This window comes from Dryobates pubescens, chromosome 25 (genome assembly GCF_014839835.1).
Source record: "Dryobates pubescens isolate bDryPub1 chromosome 25, bDryPub1.pri, whole genome shotgun sequence".
Lineage (NCBI taxonomy): Eukaryota > Metazoa > Chordata > Aves > Piciformes > Picidae > Dryobates > Dryobates pubescens.
Genome location: NC_071636.1, coordinates 1,176,180 through 1,186,393, shown reverse-complemented (window position 1 = coordinate 1,186,393; position 10,214 = coordinate 1,176,180).

Genomic DNA, 10,214 nt, shown 5'->3' with positions numbered 1-10,214 from the left:
ATTTGAGGCCATTTCCTCTTGTCCTGTCACTTGTTCCCTGGGAGAAGAGCCCAACCCCCAGCTGGCTCCTAGCTCCTTTCAGTTGTAGAGAGCCAGAAGGTCTCCTCTCAGCCTCTTCTCCAGGCTGAACACCCCCACTTTCCTCAGCTGCTCCTCCCCAGACCTGTGCCCTCCATTGCTCTTCTTTGGGCACAGCCCCCCTCAGTGCCCTGCTGGGAGTGAGGGCTGCTGGAGCTCAGCAGGAGGGAGGTTGAGCAGTTTTTCCCAACAGCTATTTTTCAGTAATGATTTTTTTTCTTACTCTCTGGACAGGCCCTCAGAGTGCCCAGAGACTGTGGGTGCTCCCTCCCTGGGGGTGCTCAAAGCTGGATGAGGCCTTGAGCACCCTAGTCTAGCTGAGAGGTGTCCCTGGCCATGGATGATCTCTGAGGTCCCTTCCAACCTAGGATCCTCTGCCCCTGTGATGCCTCTCGTGAGCCTTGCTTGGTGGTGTGCTTGGAGAGCAGGGAGCAGCCAACTGGCAGCAGAGAGAAATGCTTGGACCCCAGGGATGCCTCAGGTCTTGGGGGATCAATTTAGAGAGGCCTGGCTTGGTTTTTGCTAGTGGCAAGTGCTTGGCATGCAGTGGAGTCAGCTGAGCTCACAGGATGCATCAGCTCCTGGCTCTCTCTGATTAGGGTTTCCTGCTGCCGATAGACATCTGCTGATGGCAGGAGATGTGCCCTGCCACCTGGGGGGCATTCTGCCTCCTTTCAGAGCTTGAGGCTTGCATCTCAGCCTTTACTCTGCCAGCTGGCTGGATGAAGCTGGGCTCCTCTTGCCACTAATGTGCTCCAGGAGAGTTAGGGGGTACCAAACCCAAGCCTCTGGGTCCCCAGCAGAGGAAACGCTGCCGAGGGCACAGAGTCTGCCGAGCGCCGACGCTCAGCCAGGGGCAGGCCGGGGACAGCGAGGGACACAGCTGAATGCTCTTGTGCAACTGGAGCTTTGCTGCATGGGCTGCCTTGGGAAGCCAACCACATGTCAGAAGGGCTGTAAATTTGCTTCCATTTACAGTGGGAATTCTTGGCTGCCTTGGTGGGGACGCTGGGGACTGAAGCTGCCCAGCGCTGAACGAGGTCCTGGTTTTGTCTGTCTAAGAATAGCAGCGGAGCTGTGGTCTGCTTGCTGTATTTCATCCACCAGTCTGCCCTGGGAAGGCTTTAATCTGACTCTAATCTATTTTTAGCCTGATATCTTCTCCAGACAACGTGCAGCTGCCCTGGGAGTTGTATGCCAGAAATTAGTAACACTTGGGGATGATTCACCAGATTGCTGGATTCTTGCAGCAGACCTTGGTGGCAACACAGAGCTGCTCCTCACCAGTGGGAGCCCAGGGGCTGCAGACTCACTGGGTGTCTGTGGTGGGAGCCAGCCCCAGCCTTGGACTTCTGAGGGAGCTGCAGAGCTGAGAGGTTCTGCAGCCTGGAGAAAAGGAGGAGAGACCTTCTGGCTCTCTACAGCTGGAGTCAGGTGGGGCTTGGTCTCACCTCACAAGGAGCAAGTGATAGAGCAAGAGGAAACAGCCTCAAGTGGCACCCAAGGGAGGTTTAGTTTGGACATCAGGAGCAATTTCTTCATCCAAAAGGTTGTCAAGGCCTGGAACAGGCTGCCCAGGGCAGTGGTGGAGTCCCCATCCCTGGAGGGGTTTCAAAGCCCTGTAGTTGTGGTGCTGAGGGGCAGGTTTAGTGGTGCCCTGGCAGTTGCTGGCTGGTCCTGATGGTCTTAAAAGGCTCTTCCAACCAAACCAATTTGATGGTTCCACACTTTCCATCACTTCTCACTGTTACCAGCTGCCACATTTCCCCCTGCTGGGGTTTCTTTACTTTACAGGGGCTCACAGTTGTTATCAGAACTGCTGGAGGGGGAAGGTTTCCCTCTTCTCCACCTCCCGTCACTGTAGTAGAGGAGCTTCATGGTCAGGGTTGGGTTAATGGTTGCTCTTGGTGAGCTTACAGCTCTCTTCCAAACAAAATGGTTCTGTGATGCAGAAGGTTGTTGGTCTGTTCCTGTCTTTGCTGCTTGCTCTGGCCTTGTCCCACCTGTCCCACTGCCAGCATGCACTCTGCAGGACAAGCATGCAAGGGGCTGCTCCTTACCCTGTGGCACAGAGTCACAGGGTGGTGGGGATTGGGAGGCACCTCTGATGATCACAGAACGATAGAGTGGCTCAGGGTAGAATGGGAAGGACCTCAGAGATCATCTACTTCAACCTCCCTGCCATGGGCAGGGACACCTCTCAGCTAGACTTGGCTGCTCAAGCCCTCATCCAGCCTGGCCTTGACCACCTCCAGGGAGGAGGCAGCCACAACCTCTCTGGGCAGCCCCTTCCAGAGTCTCACCACCCTCACACTGAAGAACTTCTTAAGCTGCAATCTAACCCTGCTCTGCCTCAGCTTCAAACCCTTCCCCCTTGGCCTGTCTCAGACACCCTTAGGAACAGTCCCTCTGCAGCCTTCCTGCAGGATCCCTTCAGGTACTGGCAGGCAGCTCTAAGGTCCCCCTGGAGTCTTCTCTTGTCCAGGCTGCCCACCCCCAGCTCCCTCAGCCTGTGCTCACAGCAGAGCTGCTCCAGCCCTTGCATCATCTTTGTGTCCCTCCTCTGGACTCTCTCCAACAGTTCCCTGTCCTTATGCTGCACACAGTATTCAAGGTGGGGTCTCAGCAGTAGAGAGTAAAGGATGCTCCAGTCCAACCTCCCTGCTAGAGCAGGGTCACCCAGAGTGAATCCCCCAGGAAGATGCCCAGCTGGGCTCTGAGTGCCTCCAGAGACAGAGACCCCCACAGCCTCCCTGGGCAGCCTTCTCCAGCACTCTGCCACCCTCACACTGAGGAGTTTTTCCCTTGTGTTTCCCTCCTGGCTTAGCAGTGAGCTGAGGGCCTGCACTGGGGGTGTGAGAGAAGCCATTTGTACAGGGCCAGCTCCCCAGTGTCCAGCAGAGGAAGCCCAGCACTGCTCAGCCTCTGCAGGCTTTGGCTGTGTGTTCAGGCCAGGGGAGGGATTTCCTGCTTTGCACCACAGCCTTTGAAGAGGTTTACTCCCTGGTTAAAGGCAAATAAACACAGGTAGGACCTGACTTAATCCCATCTAGAGTCACATTCCTAGGGAAGAAGCTGGAGTGTTTGGTTAAGGATGGGATATGGAAGGTGGACCTGGGGTTCCTTCCTGGCTCTGAGCTCCTACATGAACATGTGGCTGGGCAAGGGCAGGACAGGACAGGACATGTTTGCTCCAGTGAAATACCTCACACAGTTGATGTCTTACTCATTCAGTAGGTGAATACTCCTTGTCTAGAGCACTTGATGGCTTCCACAGATGTTTTTCCTCATCTCAGGTTCCTGTTATGTGGGCATGCTGCCTGTGGTAACTGTGAGCCAGCAATGTGCCCTCATGGCCAGTGGCCTCCTGAGCTGTGTTGAGAGGAGTGTGGCCAGCAGCTCGAAGGAGGTTCTCCTGCTGCTCTGCTCTGCCCTGCCCTACTGAGGCCACATCTGGAATCTGGGTCCAGTTCTGTGCTCTGTGGTTCTACAGAGGCAGGGATCTACTGGAGAGAGCCTTGAAGATGCTGAGAGGCCTGGAGCAGCTCTGTGAGGAGGAAAGGCTGAGAGCCCTGGGACTGTTGAGCCTGGAGAGGACCAGCCTGAGAGGGGAGCTGGGCAATGCTCAGCAAGATATAAAGGGTGGGGGGAGAGAGGCTGGGGCCAGACTCTTGTCAGTGGTGCCCAGGGACAGGCCAAGGGGCAGCAGGCACAAACTGGAGCCCAGGAAGTTCCACTTCAACATGAGGAGAAACTTGTTTGGTGTGAGAGTGCTGGAACCCTGGAGCAGGCTGCCCTGGGAGGTTGTGGAGTCTCCCTCTCTGCAGAGATTCCAGCCCCACCTGGCTGCTGTGCTGCTGGGCAGGCTGCTGGGGGTGCTCTGCTTGAGCAGGGGATTGGACTGGATGCTCCCTAGAGGTCCCTTCCAAGCCCCACCACGGTGGATTCAGGGATTGTGTGCAGGGAAGGGAAACAGCAGAAGAGCTGCAGGGGACTCTTGGAGCAGCCTCATCGTGGCTACTTCTCCCATCTCAGGAGTAGGAGGAGTAACAAAGGGCTCCAAAGGTGACCGAGGAGCTGCCTGTGCTCTTCCTCAGGAGAGGAAATCAAGGCAGCAAGTTGTCTGATGTGGTCTTGGTGCAGGAGAGCTGCCGCGTTCAGGTGCCTGGGGGCCAGCAGAGTGCTGGCTGTGGCTGTGCTCCATCGGGGGCCAGCAGAGTGCTGGCTGTGGCTGTGCTCCATCGGGGGCCAGCAGGACAGGCTGCAGATCCTGCAGCTGTGTTAGCACACAGAGAGCTTTGGGAGGCAGCTTTCCCTCCCTGGGCCCTTCTACTTGAGAGGGATAAAAAAAGAGAGAGAGAAAGGGAAGCAAACAGGTAAAAGGATGCCAGGGAGGGAAAGTAAACAAGAGCCCCAGGTGCCAGTTTGAGCAGCTGGGTGTGAGGGCAGGAGCTGGAGCAGCCCCACTCATCACTCCTTCCTCAAACAACGCCGCCCGGGGCCGCGCCGGGAGCGCTCTCGGCCCCGGCACGCAGGCTGCAGGAGGCCCTGCCCGGCGCTCTCTGGCACAGCCTTGCCCTCCGCGCTTGTGTGCAGGGGAAGCGGCGCTCCGCGCCCGCGGCGCTGCGGGGCTGCGCACGGCGGAGGGGCAGGGAGGAGGCAGAGCCGGGCGAGGGCCGCGGCGGCTGCGCTGCCGCTCCCCGCGCAGAGCTGCTGGCTCCCAGGTCGGGAAGGCCACTGCCGGGCAGAGATTAGCCAGCCTCAGCCCAAGGTCAGATGGAAAGCAAGCCCCGATGACGTGCGTGGGGAATTCTACACTGACCACAGCTTGCAAGCTGGAGACCTTGTGTCTGGAATAGCTCTTCATTAACTCCTTCTGCTTGCCCTGCTTGGCTTCTGCCATTCCTCGTGTGTGGTGGAGCTGGAGTGAGATGTTTCTGCTTCGGAGCAGCACTCCTGGCCCTCCTCACTCACCTCCCTGGCATCCAAATGCTCTCGTGAGACCCTCACCTGCAGCACTGCCCCCAGCACAGGAGGGACATGGAACTGCTGGAGAGGGTCCTCCCCTATGGGGACAGGCTGGGAGAGCTGGGGCTCTTCAGCCTGGAGAAGAGAAGGCTCTGGGCAGACCTCAGAGCAGCCTTCCAGTACCTGAGGAGGGCTACAGGAGAGCTGGGGAGGGACTTCTGAGAAGGGGTTGGAGTGATTCACACATTGCATTGGTTTGGAAGGGACACTCAAAGGTCATCCTGTCCAACCCCACTGCAGTGAGCAGGGACACCTCAACTAGAGCAGGCAGCCCAGGGCCACATCAAGTCTGATGTGACAGGACAAGGGGCAAAGGATTGAAGCTTGAGGAGGGCAGATTGGGAAGAAATTCTTTCCAGTGAGGGTGGGGAGACACTGGCACAGGCTGCCCAGGGAGGTTGTGGATGTTACCTCCCTGGAGGTGTTCAGGGCCAGGCTGGGTGAGGCCTGGAGCAACCTGGGCTGGTGGGAGGTGTCCCTGCCCATGGCAGGGGGGTTGGAGCTAGAGGATCTTGGATGTCCCTTCCAGCCCAAACCATTCTGTGAATCTATGACCTCATGAAAATGAACTGGCCTCTGGAGGCCAGGCTGAAGCAGGGTGCTGTGGTGTGTCCCCTCAGCTCAGCTCCAGGGGGAACAGGAGGGGTTGGCCTGCCAGACAGTGTGCTTTGTCCCTTCTGGGTGGGCAGCAGACCACATTGCTCTCCACAGCTCCAGCTTATGGCTGTCAAAATGCAAACATGTGAAGTGATAACAAGAAGTGACTCTGTCACTTGGCACAGCCAGCACTCAGCTGTTCCCCTGGCTGTCCAGCTCCCTGCAGGCTGCCTGAGCTTCCTGTACCACTGACCCATTTCTATTTTAGGCTTCTGGTTTGGAGGTCCCTGAATAGTTTGGAGGTAGGTTTGGGTCTTTTTAGAGCAAACTGGGCTGCTCTGCTGAGACCTCACCTGCAGTGCTGTGGCCAGCTGTGGGACCCCCAACACAGGAGAGACCTGGACCTGCTGGAAAGGGTCAGAGGAGGCCACAAAGATGATCAGAGGGACCAAGAATCTCTACTATGGGCACAGGCTGGGAGAGTTGGGGCTGTCCAGCCTGGAGGCTACAGGGAGACCTTAAAGCTGCATTTCAGTATCTGAAGAGGACTTAGAGTTAGGCTGGGGAGGGACTGCTCAGAAGGGGCTGTGGGGATGGGACAAGGGTCAGTGATTTGGAACTGGAGCAGGGAAGATTTAGGTTGGACATCAGGAGGAAGTTCTGCACAGGGAGGCTGGGGAGACACTGGGACAGGCTGCCCAGGGCTGGGGTTGAGGCTCCATGCCTGCAGACATCCAAGCTCAGCCTGGCTGTGTCCCTGTGCAGCCTGCTCTGGCTGGAGCTGTCCCTGCTGCCTGCAGGGGGGTTGGACAGGATGACCTTGGAGGCTGCCTTCCAACCTGATGCAATCTGTGACTGTGAAGTCTGCCTCTTGGATAAAAGCAGTGGGGCAGTTGGTTCTGCTCCTGTCCTGCTCCTGTGCCACCAAAGCCCTTTCCTGTCCCTAAAGCTGAAGCTGTTGCTTTCACAAATGTTACAGTCCCAGTCCCATCCACTGTTCCCATTTTGACTCCTTGCCTAAGTGCTCTTCTGGAGAACAGGATCACACTCAATCATGGAATGGTTTGGGTCGAAGGGATGTTAAAGATCCTCTAGAGCCATCCTCCCTGCCATGAGCAGGGACACCTCCTGCTAGACCAGCTTGCTCAGGGCCCCATCCAGCCTGGTCCAGAACACCTCCACAACTTCTCTGAACCACCTGTCCCAGTGCCTTGTGGAGAGGAATTTCTCCCTGAGTTCTAAATCCAGCTTCTTCCAGTGTGAAGCCATTGCCCCTTGTGCTGTCACTCCATGCCTTTGTCAGAAGTCCCTCTCCAGGGACAATTCCATGTCCTTCATGTGCTGGGGGCTCCAGAGTTGGAGACAGGACCTGAGAGGATCCAAGCATGCTTAATGTAGCTCTGGAAGTTTGATTTCTTGGCCCATGCCACAGGAGCCTGTCCCATGGCCGTGATCTATGATCTCTCTTTCTGCTGCTTCTTACAGGTAAGCTGCCTGGACCTTGGCTTTAGCCAGGAAGAGGTAATAGGAGCCAGGAAGAAAAGGAAGGTCAGTGAACCAGAGAAGCCACTTCTGGAAGGCAGGAAATGATGTTCATTCTGACACACAATACATCTTGGGAGGTGTGAGTTTGCATTGTCATCTGACCAGGCAAGACCTTTCCTCGCTCGCAGCGTTGAGCTCTTCCCCGCACCGCGCGTGTCCCTGCATGTTCCTCTGGCCCTGGCACTGGGAAGAGGCCACAAGCACCACGCTGGTCATGGTGATGCCAACCTGCAGCACTTGTTTGAAGTTCTAAAGTTGAGTTCTGATTCCACATGAATGGTCTCTCTGTGCTTCTTTCTCTGGTCCTCTCCCTCTAGCACCTCCCCTGCCAGCAGCTAAATTCCCTCCCCTGTGGCTGCAGTGTCCTCTGCTGATACACCTGCAGTGTTTTATGGCACTTGCAGGACGTGCTCTGAGATGGCATAGAATGGCTTGGGTTGGAAAGGACCTCACAGATCATCTACTGCTGTCCCCCTGCCCCACACCTCTCAACTAGACTTGGCTGCTCAAGGCCACATCCCACCTGGCTTTGAACACCTCCAGGGAGGAGGCAGCCACAACCTCCCTGGGCAACCTGCTCCAGAGTGCCACCACCCTCAGACTGAAGAACTTCTTCCTCAGCTCCACTCTGACCCTGCTCTGCCTCAGCTTCCAACCATTCCCCCTTGGCCTGTCTCAGACACCCTTAGGAACAGTCCCTCTGCAGCTGCCTGCAGGATCCCTTCAGCTATTGGAAGGCAGCTCTCAGGTCCCCCCTGGAGTCTTCTCTTCTCCAGGCTGAACACCCCCAGCTCCCTCAGCCTGTCCTCACAGCAGAGCTGCTTCTGCCCTTGGATCATCCTTGTGGCCTCCTCTGGACTCACTCCAGCAGCTCTGTGTCCTTCTGAGGCTGGGGACAGCAGAGCTGGAGGCAGTATTCAAGGTGGGGTCTGAGCAGAGCAGGCAGCAAGTCTCATGATTCAGCAAGCTGTGCTTAGCTTCACCTCTCTGCTCTTGGCAGGGCACATTTCTCTTTCTTTTCAGAGCAGTGTTTTTATCTGCATTGGACACAGAGATAAAGAAATCTACACACTGCTGCTGCTGCTCCTGCAGGTTGTTGCATCTTGTGCTGTGTGCAGCAAAGCTGGGGAGGGGTCTGGAGCACAGCCCTGTGAGGAGAGGCTGAGGGAGCTGGGGTTGCTTAGCCTGCAGAAGAGGAGGCTCAGGGGAGACCTTCTTGCTCTCCACAACTCCCTGAAGGGAGGTTGTAGCCAGGAGGGGGTTGGTCTCTTCTCCCAGGCAAGCAGCACCAGAACAAGAGGACACAGTCTCAAGCTGTGCCAGGGGAGGGTTAGGCTGGAGGTGAGGAAGGAATTCTTCCCAGAAAGAGAGATTGGGATGTGCTGCCCAGGGAGGTGGTGGAGCCACCATCACTGGAGGTGTTTAGGAAGAGCCTGGCTGAGGCACTTGGTGCCATGGTTTAGTTGATCAGATGGTGCTGGGTGGTAGGTTGGACTTGATGATCTTGAAGGTCTTTTCCAGCCTGGGTTAATTCTATTCTATAGCTGGAGACAGCACTGCAGGTGAGGCCTCAGCAGAGCAGAACTTTGCCTACACAAGGCCTAAGGTCAGGCCAGCTTGGACTGGAAGATGCAAAGCGTTCCCTCAGTGAGAGTGCAGGGAGGGAGCCTTGGTGTCACTGTGTGGTGACAGCACACACACAGCCCCCACCGAGCCAGGGCACAGCTCAGCTGCCTGCAGGTCCTGTAGCCACGGCCAGAGCCTCAGCAGCTCACTTCAGCTTCTCCTCAGCTGTGTTACGGTAAGGCCTCGGAGTCCTCATTTCAGCCCTGCTTCGAAGCAGAGGGGCTGGTGGTGAAGTGCCACAGTGAGCCTCTTGATCTGCCCTTCCCACAAGCTTGTGGTTGCCTTCAGATTCTGAGAAGAAGGCTTTCCACTGCAGATTGGAATCGGGGAAGCCACTTTACCCAGCTCCTTTCCATCTCTTAGCAGTTGTGCTGGGCCAGCTCCAGGTGAGGCAACCCTTGGGCCTTTGGCTGGGGGGGGTTTTCTTCCCCTCTTTTTTGGTTTTTTTCTGCTGGGGCTTTTTTTTCCTTTCATTTTTTTTTCAGTCCCATTTCTAGTTTCACACTCATTAAGTGCCTTCATGCATGTTACACATCAGCAACCTGATTCACTCCTGACATAAAACAGAAGCAATTCGTTAGTAACGGTCCCTTGCCAATTAGTGAACTGAATTACGTCTGAGCAATTGGCTTCAAAGATTCTCCTCCTCCTCCTCCCCACCCCCACCCCATGCACCACTTGGCAAGTCCCCTGCCTGCTTACAGTAATTATGTGCCTGCACTGAAAGGGGACTGTTACCTCCTAACCCCCAGAAAAGTGAATCTCAGCTCCTGGTGCTGATGTAGCTCTGAGTAACACAAAGAGGCTCAGACATCCTCCCTTTGATCTCCCAACCATCCCTGCAGCAATTAAGGTTAGGAGCTGCTTGAGGATCCCAGAATATTGGGAAGCCTTCTGTGAGGGGAAAGTGGAGGCTTGGCAGAAAAGGAGAGGAGAAAGGCAACTTGAGGAGTTCAACAAGGCCGAGTGCGAGGTCCTGTGCCTGCCTCGAGGCAATCCCCAGCACAAATCCAGGCTGGGTGAGCAGTGGCTGAGAGCAGCCTGCAGGAGAAGGCCTTGGGGCTGTCAGGGGGGGACAAACTCCCCAGGAGCCAGCAGTGGTCCCTGGCAGCCCAGAGCCAGCTGAGTGCTGAGCTGCAGCCAGAGCAGGGAGAGCAGCAGCACAGGGAGGGGATTCTGCCCCTCTGCTCTGCTCTGCTCAGCCCTGCTCAGCCCCCACCTGCAGCACTGCCTCCAGCTCTGGGGCCTCCAGCTCTGGGGGCCCCAGCACAAGAAGGACTTGGAGCTGCTGGAGAGGCTCCAGAGGAAGTCGTGGAGATGATCAGAGGGCTGCAGAACCT